A 16,584-nucleotide genomic window follows, 5' to 3' on the forward strand; every position below is an offset into this window, starting at 1 on the left:
ACGCCAACATAAACATCACGCATTAATCATCACATTTCATTACAATATTTTCTATGCTCAAACTATCATCATAAGCAAACGACACTAATCAAATAACCACAACTGCATATGTTAGGTACACATAACACATGATTTCCGTAATTTTAAAGTGGTTTCATTCTTTTAAATCAAAACACACATTCTAATGTAGGTAGTTCATCCATTTTAGTAGATAAGTAGTTATAATAAATATGTTCAACGGTTAGATTTATAACACTCATAACAATAAAATATCATTCTGCAAGTCTGGCAATTCACACGAACAATTAATAACGAAGTTACAATCTTAATAATAATTAGGTAATGTGATAGTTTTAGGTAAAAATGTCGAGCGACGGGATGCGTCATGGCGCGACGTCCCAATAGGTATCTTAACATGTTTTCAAAATAGTAAATGCTTTTACCAATACCTAATGATTTGTAGATTGCTTGTTCCTTTAAAAGTTGTTTCATACTTCAAAGTATTTTTAATAGAGTTAATTTGTGACTACCTCGGTGCCGCAGTTGTATTATAGTACGGATGCTTTGCTAAGGTCACGGGATCGAATCCCGGGTCGGACAAAATGATATTGGATTTTTCCATTCAGTACCTATCGCAAATTCATAAATCCACATTAAAATCGTAATGACAGCCCCCGCTAGAAACATAATCAATAGATTGTGATTAGTTCAGAGAGTCTACTTCGAAAAACGAAATCCGTAGTTTCGGATGACGGATCGTACATTTTGTTACTACGAAGTGTTACGGATCCGATGACGGATTCGACGACGGATCCGTAATCGGATTTTGACACTTATGACATTTTTACTTTCGTCGACCGCACTATGAAAACCCATTTGACATAAAATACATCGTTTCTTCGTTCGGATCTTAGCGTCAATTTTACGAAAACTCTAAGCCTTTCGTTTGATTTTCGTTTGGTACTCCAGAGGTTTTAAAATTGCTCAATAACTCCTGTGTGAAGAATTGTTGCAATAGGAAAGTGCTGGGCGAAGTTGGAAGCGTCTCTAACTGCGTAAAACCTTTGTAACATGGAATTTGTAAGAGCTTATAGGACTTTGCCACCACTTTTTGAAACCATCTGCGAGGATATAGTTGTGTATAGTACACTAATTCCTCCAAAGAACATATACGGGGAATTGATACTACCACTAAGGTAAGCTACAGAAGAAATATTACTTTCTACCTTTCTCAAGAACCTAGCTGGTATTAGTATTGTAGTATTCTTAACGTCTAAATGATCTTGTTTTTGTTTTTTGATGCATTGTACTAAAATGTATATAATATTTTTCTAATTTCATATTTTGACTGCGCTACATTTTTATTCCAGGAGTTGTTAGGGAGCTGTGGAACTAAGTGTAGATGGGTCCATGGCCCAGCAAACAGTCTCTGAGTGCCTCAGGCAAGTGTCTGAGTCAGCCTCATATATTGACTAAATTTATAAAATTTCCACAAAACCGACAAGAAAGGGCTCTTATTAAAGAACAGTGAGTTAATAGATATTAATCATTCTAAGAAAGTACCTAAGTATCATCCACATAGCATTAGCCTTTCATTTAAAATAAATTTAAACACTTTATTTACTAAGGTTAAACAAGCAATTCATAATTTCTAATTTTTTCATAAATATGTAATTCCAGGAAAATGTATGGGGGTGCATTGACTGCACCCATATAACCATTAGAAAACTTATGCATTTTATGCCATCCTTTGTACAAAGTGGCTATGACTGAATTTATTAGACTTTAAACATAATATGTTTTCTTGTTTCAGAATCAAATAATTAAACAACTACTAACTCGCTAGAGCTGCCATAACCAACACTACATCACGCATGGAAGATTAACTACCAAATATATCGATGGGTCCTATGTATATGGGCCAAACTAACAATTTGGCCATTTTGACTTTTTTATGGTAAACGCATTTTATCGATATAATGAACCAAGTGAGCTATTAAAAAAAAAAAGATTTTTGCATAGAAACACGATTTTTTATTACAGTATAACGGCATATGTAACATAAATTTAAACGTACAAGGTCCTAAGAGTAGTTAGAGACTTATACGCGGGGAGTTCCCGCGCGTTTGTTTACGGTTGGGACCAATCAGCTGGTTTGACACTTATACGTTGAACAGAACGGCCGCACTGTGATGAATACAAATCTAATTGTTGTGTTTTTGCGTTACAATTTAGTTTAATAAGTAAAAGCTGGCATCCAATTATCGTGTTAAGTTGAGTAGAAGTCGGAATTTTGTGAATTTGGCATTGGTGCAGAAATGATCAAAAGTGTGCTGGACTACATCAAGATCTATGAACCGGTTGATTCACATTAATGTCGTAAAGACAGTAATAAACTTTATTTAGATGGCTCTTTAAGTTTTATCCGAATGTTCATGTTATACAAATAATGGTATGATTCAACTAAATATGGTAGTAAATGTGAGTCGTTGCGGCAATACAGGAATATAGTAAATAAAAATATTAATTTATCATTTCACCAGCCAAAAAATGACCAATGCCAAATTTGTCATTCTTTTAAAAACGGTCCCGTGACTCCTGAGAATAAAATATTTTATAATAATCATATAATTAGCAAAAATCAGGTTAGATCTTTAAAGGAAAAGGATAAACGTGATTCACAAAATGATACGAAAATATTCTGCGCTACTTTTGATTTGCAAAAAGTGTTGTTGTCCCCAAGTGGTGAAGTTAGTCTATTTTATTACAGCAAAAGGTTTAAAGTACATAACTTATCAGTTTTCGATATTAGTAAGTTAATTGGTACCTGTTACTTTTGGAATGAACAAATTGCAATGAAGGGATCGAACGAAATAGCGAGCTGTATTTTTATATTATTACATTGAATAGTCAAGAAGGTTGTGACGATTTCAGATTTTGGTCAGACAATTGCACTGACCAAAACCGAAATAGGATTATGTTTTTTATGTATCTATACGCTGCTAAACAGTTTAATTTGAATGTAAAGCACACTTTTCTTGAAGTAGGCCACACGCAGAATGAAGGCGACTCCATACACGCCACCATTGAAAGAGCTTCAAAATATAAGAATATTTATACACCCTCTGAGTGGGGCTCATTGATTCGATGGGCGAAATCAAAAGGAAGTCCTTATAACGTCATAGACGTAGTTCAAAATATGATTTATGTCTTCAAAAAGATGCAGACAAATACTCAGTTTAACTGGACTAAAAACTCAGAAGGACAAAAAAATCTTTGGTCTAAAATAAAACAAATTCGTGTAAGCCGAGACGAACCGTACGTTTTATACTATAAATATAATTTGGGTAGTGAATATGCTATTGAAAATCATATTAATATCTTAGATCACCCAGTACGAACAAGAAGACAAATTTCCGATAGACCAACTGATATTCCTCTGCAACTGTTACAATCAACTATTATTACCAATACAACCTTCCAAGAAGAAAGACTTGCTTGATTTATGTCGAAAAAATATTATCCCACCGGTATACCATAGTTATTATTAAAGTTTAATAGCATCTAATGACATTGTGACTATTAATGAAAGCGATAATGAAGACATTTTAATCATCATCATCATTATCTCAGCCACAGGAAGTCCACTGCTGAACATAGGCCTCCCCCAAGGATCTCCACGTCGACCTGTTGGAAGCGGCCTGCATCCAGCGACTTCCTGCGACCTTAGCCAGGTCGTCCTTCCACCTTGTAGGCGGGCGTCCGACATTTCTCTTGCCTGTACGTGGCCTCCACTCTAGAACCTTTCGACCCCAACGACCATCGGTTCTTCGAGCTATATGCCCGGCCCACTGCCACTTCAACTTGCTAATCCTATGGGCTATGTCGGTAACCCTTGTTCTCCTACACATCTCCTCATTTTTGATTCGATCTCGTAGGGAAATACCAAGCATAGCCCTCTCCATAGCTCGTTGAGTGACCTTGAGCCTCCTAATGAGGCCCATAATGAGAGGCCACGTCTCGATACCGTATGATAATGCCGGTGACATTTTAATAAGCACTTATTAAGAATTACTAGTAAATTTTACCATAAACGTTGATTTTGATAATTTTATTACTTGATTATACTACTTACAGAGATATTTCTTTTGTTAAAATACCAAAAAGACTGAATACGGGTCCATATGTGTTCTTATAAGGCTAATTCAATTTTTATTTAAATAAATGAATAAAATTAATGTGTGTTTTTTATGATCTATCTGAAAACTCAGTCAATAGGTTAGCAGATTTTACAACGTATAAGTGTCAATGTGACATAAATAACTAAATATCCTAATATCTTTTATTTTTATGACTAAATTATTAACTTCTTCAATTGTTAGTTGATTTTATGGGTGGAAAATAAAAAAAATATGTAATTTATGCTGATTACCGTAATACGCGTATAATGGCCAATATGGCACATTGGCCCTTTTAGGGTGTTTTTGAAAAAAAATAATTTTAACAAAAACTATCGTAGAAGGGCCAATGTGACGTACAAAAAAAACCGGTAAATGTATATATAAAATACTATAATATAAATGAGGAGGATAATTGTCATAGCTAACAAGCAAAATTTCATAAACTTCGGATTTATAAATCTAAAGTTATAGTAAATTTTAACTTTGGAAGCCTCTCCTGTAAAGTTATAATTTTGCATTTTGGCCCATATACATAGGACCCATCGATATGTTATCGGAAAATAAAACATTATTACAATCTTTTTTATATGTTTTTTAATTTTTTTTATTCATTTCTTTTAACTCTCTCAGAACCCCCTCCAGTACTTCTTTTTTTTCAGTTCAGTCAATGCGAAGGACCGGATTAGAGGTCCGTCTGTGTCGCTGGGTGCTCTCGTCGTCGTACTCTCCTTGAAACTGTTAGGTGGAATCATAAGAAAAATGTTAATTGTTTATTGTAAACATCCTAACACAGGGTACATAAATATATGGGTTCTTATTCCTACTGGGATGAAAAATAATAAAATTCATAGAAAGATTCAATAAATTTTACCGTAAAAACCATTGTGTATATCGATGGGCAAAACTAATGATTTCTTTAATAGATCAAACCAAGGAATTTACTTGTTACTTACACAATAACTGCCTTTACAATGAAAAAGATCATTTGTTTAAAGCGAGTAAATAACATTTTAATAATAAACTTACCAATACAATCAATAATTTTACTTGTAAATTACAATTCCAATTTGTTGTGATTTTCGCCAATCAACTTGTCAATGTCCATCAATTGTCAAAAATTCTAATATTCCACAGATTAAAACATAATGCAATAAGACCGTAGATTGCATAATCAGTAAAAATATTTATTATTTTGTCATTAATAAACATTTAGAGTTATGAAATAATAGATAGATTGCAGAAAACCTAATTAGACATCCAATTTATATGTTTTTTTACAAGAATGCCATGATAGGTAAAAAATTACGGTTTTTGAAGATATACATCTCTAATCCGACACAATATTTTCATTCGAACGATTGTTTATGGTTCCGAAAGGAACGATGACGGATCCGAAATAATTTGGTAGTAGGGTTAAATCCGAAGTTCGTCGTTTCTTCGTTTCGGAACGACGTTTCGATGTTCGTTTTTCGAAGTAGGGCCTCAGTTTCGCGTACGCGTCAACGATGCAACTTCGCGATCGTAAAATATTCAAAATGACAAAAATATTTCTAAAAATAGACTCTATTTTATACATGTTAAGGTCGCATTTAGGGGACCACTTTAAATATCTGTGCCTTACCGACCAACACGCGACACACGAGGTTAGCGAATTCCCCAAATGTAGTAGTCTGGAGTAGTGTTGCCTGATGTCCCGATTTGCGCGGGATGTCCCGAATTTTAGGGTTCTGGGGACGTGACCCGTTTTGCACCAATAAAATTATTAAAACCATTAAGTATTATGAAAAAATAAACTACGAATTCATCACTGTGTTGAGTGCGACAATGCAATCAAAATAGCAAGTATCATCTCACTAGCGCTGAAGGTACAGTTTTGTTTTATTCTTTTGCTTAGAGATGCGACTACCCGGCGATCTGTGCTTCGATGTTAAAACAGAAATCCAAATAAAACGCAACTTTAGCATGACTTGCAGTGATATTTTTTGTAAAACGCAATACATAAAACTTAAATTTTAAAAAAATACTTGCTTTTTTTATGTCCCGATCTACAACACTAAATCTCGATTTGTTTTACCGTCTTGATTTTAAACAAATTGACCCTGGCAACACTAGTCTGGAGGTACACGATATTTGACGAGCCAGAGTTTTACAACTAACACGTGCCTTCGCAGTGTTACCAAACTTTTTTTATTATTAACTTATTGTGCAATATCTTGTTTATTTTATACCCCGTATGCCTATTGAAAATGAGTGAATGAATCCAAAATCTCTATTATACTTTATTACTTAAAATAATGTTTTAAAAATACTAAAATATTGCTGTGTATTATTTTTAATTAGGTAGACTTTTCATTAATCATTTCATCATAAATCATTACTTATTTTATTTTGTAATACAATTGTGTGTTAAATCTGTTAGAACATCATGTAATAAAAAAAATCTAATATCAGAATTTTTGAAATGCTGTGTCGTTTTAGCAAGCTTTTTGGTAAAAAGGTTTATACTGACAACATTGCTAGTTTAGGCGAGAAAGAGTACGACTATTGTATTGAATAATCGCGCGCTCTTTTCACTCGGTCAAAGACTCGGACGTATTGCCATAGCAAAGAAATGGTACAGAGAGTCTACTTCGAAAAACGAAATCCGTAGTTTCGGATGACGGATCGTACATTTTGTTACTACGAAGTGTTTCGGATTCGATGACGGATTCGACGACGGATCCGTAATCGGATTTTGACACTTATGACATTTTTACTTTCGTCGACCGCACTATGAAAACCCATTTGACATAAAATACATCGTTTCTTCGTTCGGATCTTAGCGTCAATTTTACGAAAGCTCTAAGCCTTTCGTTTGATTTTCGTTTGGTACTCCAGAGGTTTGAAAATTGCTCAATAACTCCTGTGTGAAGAATTGTTGCAATAGGAAAGTGCTGGGCGAAGTTGGAAGCGTCTCTAACTGCGTAAAACCTTCGTAACATGGAATTTTTAAGAGCTTATAGGACTTTGCCACCCCTTTTGAAACCATCTGCGAGGATATAGTTGTGTATAGTACACTAATTCCTCCAAAGAACATATACGGGGAATTGATACTACCACTAAGGTAAGCTACAGAAGAAATATTACTTTCTACCTTTCTCAAGAACCTAGCTGGTATTAGTATTGTAGTATTCTTAACGTCTAAATGATCTTGTTTTTGTTTTTTGATGCATTGTACTAAAATGTATATAATATTTTTCTAATTTCATATTTTGACTGCGCTACATTTTTATTCCAGGAGTTGTTAGGGAGCTGTGGAACTAAGTGTAGATGGGCCCAGCAAACAGTCTCTGAGTGCCTCAGGCAAGTGTCTGAGTCAGCCTCATATATTGACTAAATTTATAAAATTTCCACAAAACCGACAAGAAAGGACTCTTATTAAAGAACAGTGAGTTAATAAATATTAATCATTCTTAGAAAGTTCCTAAGTATCATCCACATAGCATTAGCCTTTAATTTAAAATAAATTTAAACACTTTATTTACTTAGGTTAAACAAGCCATTAATAATTTCTCATTTTTCATAAATATGTAATTCCAGGCAAATGTATGTGGGTGCATTGACTGCACCCATATAACCATTAGAAAACTTATGAATTTTATGCCATCCTTTGTACAAAGTGCCTATGAATTTGAATTTATTAGACTTTAAACATAATATGTTTTCTTGTTTCAGAATCAAATAATTAAACAACTACTAACTCGCTAGAGCTGCCATAACCAACACTGCATCACGCATGGAAGATTAACTACCAAATATATGTTATCGGAAAATAAAACATTATTACAATCATTTTTATATTTGTTTTTTATTCATTTCTTTTAACTCTCTCCAGTACTTCTTTTTTTTTCAGTTCAGTCAATGCGAAGGACCCGATTAGAGGTCCGCCTGTGTCGCTGGGTGCACTCGTCGTCGTACTCTCCTTGAAACTGTTAGGTGGAATCATAAGAAAAATGTTAATTATTTATTGTAAACATCCTAACACAGGGTACATAAATATATGGGTTCTTATTCCTACTGGGATGAAAAATAATAAAATTCATAGAAAGATTGAATAAATTTTACCGTAAAAACCATTGTGTATATCGATGGGCAAAACTAATGATTTCTTTAATAGATCAAACCAAAAATTTACTTGTTATTACACAATAAATGCCTTTACAATGAAAAAGATAATTTGTTTAAAGCGAGTAAATAACATTTTAATAATAAACTTACCAATACAATCAATAATTTTACTTGTAAATTACAATTCCAATTTGTTGTGATTTTCGCCAATCAACTTGTCAATGTCCATCAATTGTCAAAAATTCTAATATTCCACAGATTAAAACATAATGCAATAAGACCGTAGATTGCATAATCAGTAAAAATATTTATTATTTTGTCATTAATAAACATTTAGAGTTATGAAATAATAGATAGATTGCAGAAAACCTAATTAGACATCCAATTTATATGTTTTTTTTACAAGAATGCCATGATAGGTAAAAAATTACGGTTTTTGAAGATACACATCTCTAATCCGACACAATATTTTCATTCGAACGATTGTTTATGGTTCCGAAAGTAACGATGACGGATCCGAAGTAATTTGGTAGTAGGGTTAAATCCGAAGTTCGTCGTTTCTTCGTTTCGGAACGACGTTTCGATGTTCGTTTTTCGAAGTAGGGCCTCAGAAAGCATAATATGACGTTCGGTAATGTGTACGTAGTCTTCTTTTAGATATTATGACAAACCGAAATATTAATGTTGGAATTAAAATAAATGTCGGAATATCATGTAGAATTTTAAAAAAATACGTTACCAATAGTTTTAAATCTTGTAACTTTAGGAATTATGTAGGTAACTTTTTTGGTAAGAAAACTATTTTATTAACGAAAATAACGTTTATAATTGACGAAATATTTTTTGTAGTAATTAATTATTGACTCAATGAACTGTTGCAACCAAGTCAGTGAACGTATTGGGAGTTCATTTGTGAGCTGACCTTCTGAACCCTATAGGTTCGGTAATAATATCATCAGCTGTGACGTAGTTCATTCACTTCAGTTAAGCGCGTTAAGAGACAGCGTGATCAAAAAACCATAAATCTAAAATCGGGATTATTGGCGTAAATATTCGTTACTTATGAATAATCTTGCACGGTGTTAGCAGAGGTCACCACGAACCTGTGGTTTCATTTAGTAACGCAATGTCGAAATGACCCTGTAGATCAAGGTGGCATCTAATACCCAGTAATATATTTGCCTAAAATTTACTTCAAGCTTACGATAATTATTAAAAGTGTAAATCTTTTTGGTGACTGAATTAGATAAGTAAAGAGGTACCGAGATAAATTTTAAGAGATTTCTTTTTACTTAAATCTTAAGCGTTATGATACGATCTAATCCGATTAGTGTGCGTCAGTCTTAAATCTTTATAAAAATAAATAAAAAATACAAGGTATTTGTAACAATATCTTACAGGAGCGCGCATTACACACAATATTGCGCGACAAAGAGCCGCGTCACGGCGACAACAAAGCATGATTTATGATCAGTGGCGTTTTGTCGCGTGCGTCATGGATGTCGCGCACTGATGTATTGGATGACATTTTTATGATTTACCTTACACACGACTTATGCGTATCGATTTTTTATCGGATTGTTATTGTAGCTCAACAATTGATGTGATCAAAAAACAATTTTTTGAAGATTAATAACATACTTCTTTATAATAAAAAATTTAAAACAGATTTGGGTTTTTAGGCATCCACAGTAACAGCAAAATACTCTTTATAAAGAGCACAATTGAGAAACACTATATATCACAGTCATATGATCTAAAATTTTCGTCTCTATACCTAAGTTAAGAACCATAACTTTATATTATTTTTTATAGTTAAATTGTATTTCAATATTAATTATTATATACTGCCGATTATTTCATACTTTTAACTGTTGATAACTGCGGTAAACTGATGGTTTGGCATCAGGTATTACTTCTTACTGTATGAGAAAGCGAAAATCCTGAAACAGCGACTCTTTTCTACGAGTCGCGTTTCGGAATCAATTAATATACATGAAAATTCAGTTCTCATATGCTACTGTACTTATAACTAAAACTAGTAAATCTTTTTACAATATAAACTAATGGATCTTACGTATAGTTTGACGTTAGAAACAGTTTGAAACAACCGACCCTCGTCTCTATAAAGTATAACTTTCCATCCAAATGGCAGGCAAACACTTTTGTATAATACTCATCTGTTATTTCCATCACATTATTCAGATGTTACGTTGAAACTTTTCGTGTAAAGATAAGTAGGGGGGTGTGACGTCACCGAGTGGCCTTGAGAGACTTTTATCTTAATTAAAATTTAGATTAATGAACTAGCTAAGCGTTAATTGTGAACCACCCTTAAACTTGGAACGGTTTCATAAAAAACCCTTGGAGGGTTGATCGAGTTTTTACGTGATCATAATTGGTTTAATGGCGGTGGGAATTCACTGAAGTAGTGAGTTTGATGTAAGATTATGTTAAAGTTGTCGAGTAAAGAAAGGTTTATTTGTCAAACAACAAGGCAACAAAAACAATAAAATGAAAATGATAATTAACGAATATGATAGGACGTTTTTATTTTAAAAATAATCCAATGAACGATTATCTTTTCTATCACTTAAAGAAGATAATTCTTGTGAACTATAGTGTAGGATAACTTTCTCTCAAAAGTCATACAACATTTGAAATCATTCCATCCACTAATTAATAATGGCCATATAAATGTAGCAAAAACATCCAAACCCACAAAGCTAATCACGGTCGATTGCACAATTCGCTTATCGTGTGAAACCGTACCACGCGTAGCGGCGGCTCGACGTAGCGCGGCGTAGCTCGTAGGCAGTAATCCGCAGTCAGCCACCGCTCCACACTTCAAATATTAATTACTGCGGTTATCTTTGAACCGTTCTTTAATTAATTGCCTTTATTAAATATTTTGATATAACTTCACATGAAACAACTTCTTGTTAGAATTAAGTTAAGCAAAGATGTTGATAAAGTATTTTGATGTTTATGTAATGCTCTTTTGGTAGGTCTTATATTGTTTAATAATAAAAGGCTGATTTAATACATGGCTAACTTAGGTTAATAAAGAAATGCTAAAATAATACTAGTCAAGTATTTTTCTTGCATATTATTTAGCATTAGACTAAATTTACACATGAAAATATTTATTAACAATGCAAAAAACCATTTGAAACATTATCAACTTTTCAAATCTTCAATTTATGTGTTTTGTTTAAAATCTATTTATAAAGTTTGCATAACTTGGAAATTCTTATAAAATATTCTTGGGACTGTGATCTCTATGTATTTATTTTCCAGTTCGCAAAAGTACGCCCTTAGTACGTAATAAGTGACCTTTTTTTTTCAATTTCCATGCTATATTATGGTTATCTGTAAAATGTTGCCTCTAGTGATAAGACCGCCAATTGCACTCTATTTGTAAATGGATGTACTATGTCTTTTTTCCTCATGTACAATAAAGAGTTAAATAAATAATTACACTTACATATAACACAGCTCCATCCACTGCAGTCTAAGAAACGTCTGAAAGGGAGTAGTAAAATTTATCTCATCGCAAAAACATTAGCAAAGTCTCGAGTGCAGGTCCTCACAAAGGCTGGCACTCGTTACCCGTCACTCCTCAGTCCTCACAGCCAGCCATTAGCGCGACTAAATGCGTCCTCTCACATTTAAATTCATCCCTATCCCGTTACAGAGATACGAGACGGTGGAGGGTCGCACTATACCGGATTATTTAATCTTCGTTAAAATTTTTACCTTAATACAAAACGCTTTAGTTATGTTTTACATTGCTTTGAATGACGAGACGAGCTTGCCGTTCGCCTGATGGTAAGCGATACGACCCCCCATAAACAGTAGAAGCACCATCCAACATCTTGAATTACAATGTATCGTTTGATATTCCACTGCCCGCGCCATCTTGAGACATGAGATGTTAAGTCTCATTATGTCCAATAGTTACACTAGCTACAATATCGTTCAAACCGGAACACAACAGTGACTACACACTGCTGCTTGGCGGCAGAAATAGTCATTGCGGTGGTACCTACACAGGTGGTCTCTCATACATGAGATTCCTACCACGTATAAAATTTTGCTTTAGTGTTTCCACTAAAGTTTAAAGGCGTTAATTCTAACACCAGTCGAGACGAAGGTTAGATGTTACGAGTAACCGCAATAATCTTATATTAGTAGCAATCCATTCTTATATACAAAAATAATATAAAAGATAGCTTTTGCCCGCGGCTCCGCCCCTGTTATAAAGTTTTTCGGACTAAAGTTTTCCGTTATAAAAGTCACGTTATATATTTTCCCGGGAGCCTATGTTCTTCCCAGGGTCTCAAACTGTCTCCATACCAAAATTCATCTTAATACGTTGGGTAGTTTTTGAGTTTAACACGTTCAGGCGGACAGATGCAACTTTGTTTAATAATATATTATTGTAGAACTTTTTAAGAGGAACAATCCCGTCATATATCATTGTTGCATAAATTTAACCGGTCACGCAGCGCACGCAACGGAAGCTCTCAAACCTAATAAATTTTCCCCGTCTTTGCAAAATGTTTCATTTCTGCTCCGCTCCTATTGGTCATAGCGTGATGATATATAGCCTATAGCACTCCACAAACAAAGGGCTATTCAACACAAAAAAAAAATTCAGTTCAAACCGGTAGTTCCTGAGATTAGCCATTACAGCTCCGCTCCTATTGGTCATAGCATGATGATATATAGCCTATAGCACTCCACGAACAAAGGGCTATCCAACACAAAAAGAATTTTTCAGTTTGACCCGGAAGTTCCTGAGATTAGCGCGTTCAAACAAACTAACAAACAAACTCTTCAGCTTTATATAATAGTATAGATACAAAGCCAAAGACTCCTAAATATATAGATCTTAATTTGGCAAACCCCTCTCCCTCCCTATTCACAACTAACAATCCACTAAACCACCACGCCCATGATAAATCACTCGCCATAATTAATTTACAAAAACAATTTTGTTAAGATAATTCGTGTAATGTGTTTTTATCTCGATTTATGTTCAGCGCTAGATAATGGCGTACACGTCACGGCTATGTAGCCATCTTGAATAAATATTATGTTGTAATAAGAATACGACATAGGCTGCTGTAATACAAGATGATGCTGAGTCAGAGATCTCAAGGTCTAATTAGAGGTACAAAATATAGATTTTCGAAGTGACGTAAAATATGAAGTCATTATTTGTTGCTGTTTTCTTTATATATATTTCATGATTAATATGATTAATGTAGTTATCAATAATAATTACCGATTATAATAATGTGATTTGGTAAATGTGATGATAAATACGAAATAACCACTTTTACCGGATATTATTAGTAAATCCCTACAGCGTTCGGTAAATTAATATAATATTGAATATTGTGAACTAACACTTTACCAGCTACGTTTTCTTGCGGAATACAACACTGCTTTTCCATGCTTGACGACAGAAATAGACAATACGGTAGTACCTCTCCAGCCAAAATTTTAAAACTAGACCTACATTTATACAAGTTAAAATGTAGAGTGCTTTCAAATCTCCAACAAATGCGATATATTGTTTTACATACATAAAGAGTTACGTTTTATAACACAGGAAATTGAAATTTATGGAAAGACATATTCGGAGTTTATTTGACTAAGTGGATCGTGGGTAATTTCTTCAGGGATTAGAAGGCACATAAAACAATACACTATATGAGATGTATTTCCTCTTATTTTGTATTAACCTTGCATTTATTTTTATCTTTGGAACCTGTTCTATTATGAGACTAAGAAAATGTTTTTTTTTCTCTGTATTATATACTGTAATTTAGATCTTAAACTGTTTTTGAAAAAAGGAATACTAGTTTCTTGCACGTTCTTCTCTGGTGAGAACTGCTTTCCGAACTGGTGGTAGAGTTAATATTGACGGAATCTAAATAATGTATAAAATCTTGCAGGTTCAAATATATTATTTTATTTCAATTTATGAAATTGGGAGAACTATAAGGCTCTGTAACAAAAATATTTTTTGTCATATATGTCTGCCGCTAAGCACTGGGCTAAGCTTTATGTATTCAGGTTTGATGGATTGTAGCCAGTGTTATTATAGAGTTGAGCTAGAAACGCTATTAAACACACAATTGTTTACTCCTAGTTAAAATAAAGGGAATAAATAAATAAAAACAGTTTTTTTATAAGGTGACCCAACTGCATCTGATGGTAAGTGGAGTAAGGTTCAATAAAATTTTGACTGAAGTGATAACCCCTCGACAGTCGACACAATTATGCCGGCCTGTTTGAACCGGATACACAGGCTGATCTCGGAACAATGCACTTACGTGGGCCACTATAGCGGGTTTTAGCACCTTGTGTACGGTTGTCGCTATCCGGAATATAAAGCTATAAAGTTAACGTCAGTTAAATAACTGCAGTGGATGTACCGGCCCCGGACACAACACTGAGCGTTTAACTACATTTATCATACAAATGGATCCGTTGATTTTAAACTCTTAAGCGCCGTCTCACTAACTCGACGATTCCGAGCAAATAAATTGTACATTTAATTTTACTCATCACAAATTGTTAGGGGTTGGATTTTACAAGCATCGTCGGTGGGTTGGAAATGTTTATGCTAGCCGGGTGCCTGGTGGTAGCTACTATTGACTAAACTAGAACAATGATTTCTTATGTTTACGCGAATGTATTGAAATAAAAATAAAAGTAGTCACGAAGGCTGCAAAGTCTTCAAATCGTCGGGAGAAAATTTAAATATTAAAACCGCGATAAATCCGGAAAATAGTTTAATTTAAATGTCTAACATTCGCGTAAGCATAAGAAATCATAAATTAAAAAATTGTACTAAAATATAGTTTTTACGAATTCAAATATGCAAATTTCAATTGCTCAATCTGAGATATACATAACATTCATTGATGAGGTAAGGTGCCACTACAACTAACCGTTTGAGATAATAAATGAAACTTAAATAGGCATACTTCCTACATAAATTGTTAACGTGAAAATATGTAGTTGTTTGGATCTTTGTAGGAAGTTAACGCGGAAATAGCTCCATGAATGGATGTCTAGGTCACACATAAACCAAATACTGAATGGATATATAAGCTTTTTTTATCCAAAAAAACTTTACAATGACACTTTTGTATCATCATATCAGCCACAGGAAGTCCACTGCTGAACATAAGCCTCCCCCAAGGATCTCCACGTCGACCTGTTGGAAGCGGCCTGTTACTGTTGTATAGTAAAAGGATTTTTACACGAGCGAAGCCGTGACCAAAACTTAGTTTCTTATAAAAATTAAATGTAGGTAACATCGAAGTAAACGAGGCTGCATGTGGATAGATAGTGTCGAAGGATCGCTCTTTAATAGATAAAACATTTAATTATTATACCTCTGACGGGTTGAGGCGGACTACCGCTTGGGATGTGGTGCAATATAAAAGCTAGAGCGATTTATATTAAATCAGAGATTAACACATACCATCTGGGAAATACTCTGTAGGTTCAGTTGCATTCAAAACAAATTTGGAAATATGAAAAATAAAACTGATAAATTGTTTCAGACGATATTGTTGCCCAGTATTTTTACTGACACAAACATACATACTACAGCTATCCAGGCTGACAAATAATTACAATGAGCAATCTTCGTTTAATTTATGTGAATAGTAAGGACAACAAAAGAGAATTTCAAATTAATTTTGAAAAAAAAAAATCGCCTTATTTCTATAATACTTATTTTATTCAAACAATATTAGAAACCTCATTAATGCATTTCCACTTACCGCTATCGCTTGTAACTCGTGTTTCGAAGAAAAGCGGGCAAAGTTACGTTGCCGCAATAACGCCGCTGCGTGCTCTCGTTACTCGCCGTTATTAGTAATACCGAGTGAACAGCGAGACACCACAGCCTTCGCTAGATATGTCTATATAAGCACGCCCGGGAAATTAAATATTTATTTATAATATAATAAGGTTACTATAATAAAACGCCAATAGCCCGATATTAGTTGGGCTGGTGACCCTGAGCGGAACTTTTACTTCCTTTCATTTAGTTGGATGTTTAAAGTTAATATAAAGAATGAAAATTCAATCCAGTCGCTATAGTTCGTGTCTCGGTTTGCGATGTTTTGTGCTTGCGACAAATTTGAGTTGTGTCTACCCACTTATGGACTTGTATTTTGTCTGTTGTACTCTCGCAAAATTAATGTTATAATGTAATTTCTTAGTGCATGGATTAATTTGTAATTCTTAATGAGAAATAAAG

At 33.9% G+C, this 16,584-nt stretch overlaps 2 long non-coding RNA genes across 2 annotated transcripts; one reads left to right on the top strand and one right to left on the bottom strand.

The window, feature by feature from the left end:
* Positions 1 to 7,499: 7,499 nt before the first annotated feature.
* Positions 7,500 to 8,018, top strand: LOC119188890. The gene is made up of 2 exons (XR_005112140.1): positions 7,500 to 7,608; positions 7,896 to 8,018. It is a non-coding gene; the product is annotated as an uncharacterized LOC119188890 (long non-coding RNA).
* Positions 8,019 to 8,024: 6 nt separating this feature from the next.
* LOC119188891 lies at positions 8,025 to 8,493 on the bottom strand. Its single transcript, XR_005112141.1, has 2 exons — positions 8,439 to 8,493; positions 8,025 to 8,149 (listed from the first exon to the last, which is right to left on the bottom strand). It is a non-coding gene; the product is annotated as an uncharacterized LOC119188891 (long non-coding RNA).
* Positions 8,494 to 16,584: the final 8,091 nt, after the last annotated feature.

The sequence above is a fragment of the Manduca sexta genome, chromosome 10, assembly GCF_014839805.1.
Source record: "Manduca sexta isolate Smith_Timp_Sample1 chromosome 10, JHU_Msex_v1.0, whole genome shotgun sequence".
In the NCBI taxonomy this organism is placed as follows: domain Eukaryota; kingdom Metazoa; phylum Arthropoda; class Insecta; order Lepidoptera; family Sphingidae; genus Manduca; species Manduca sexta.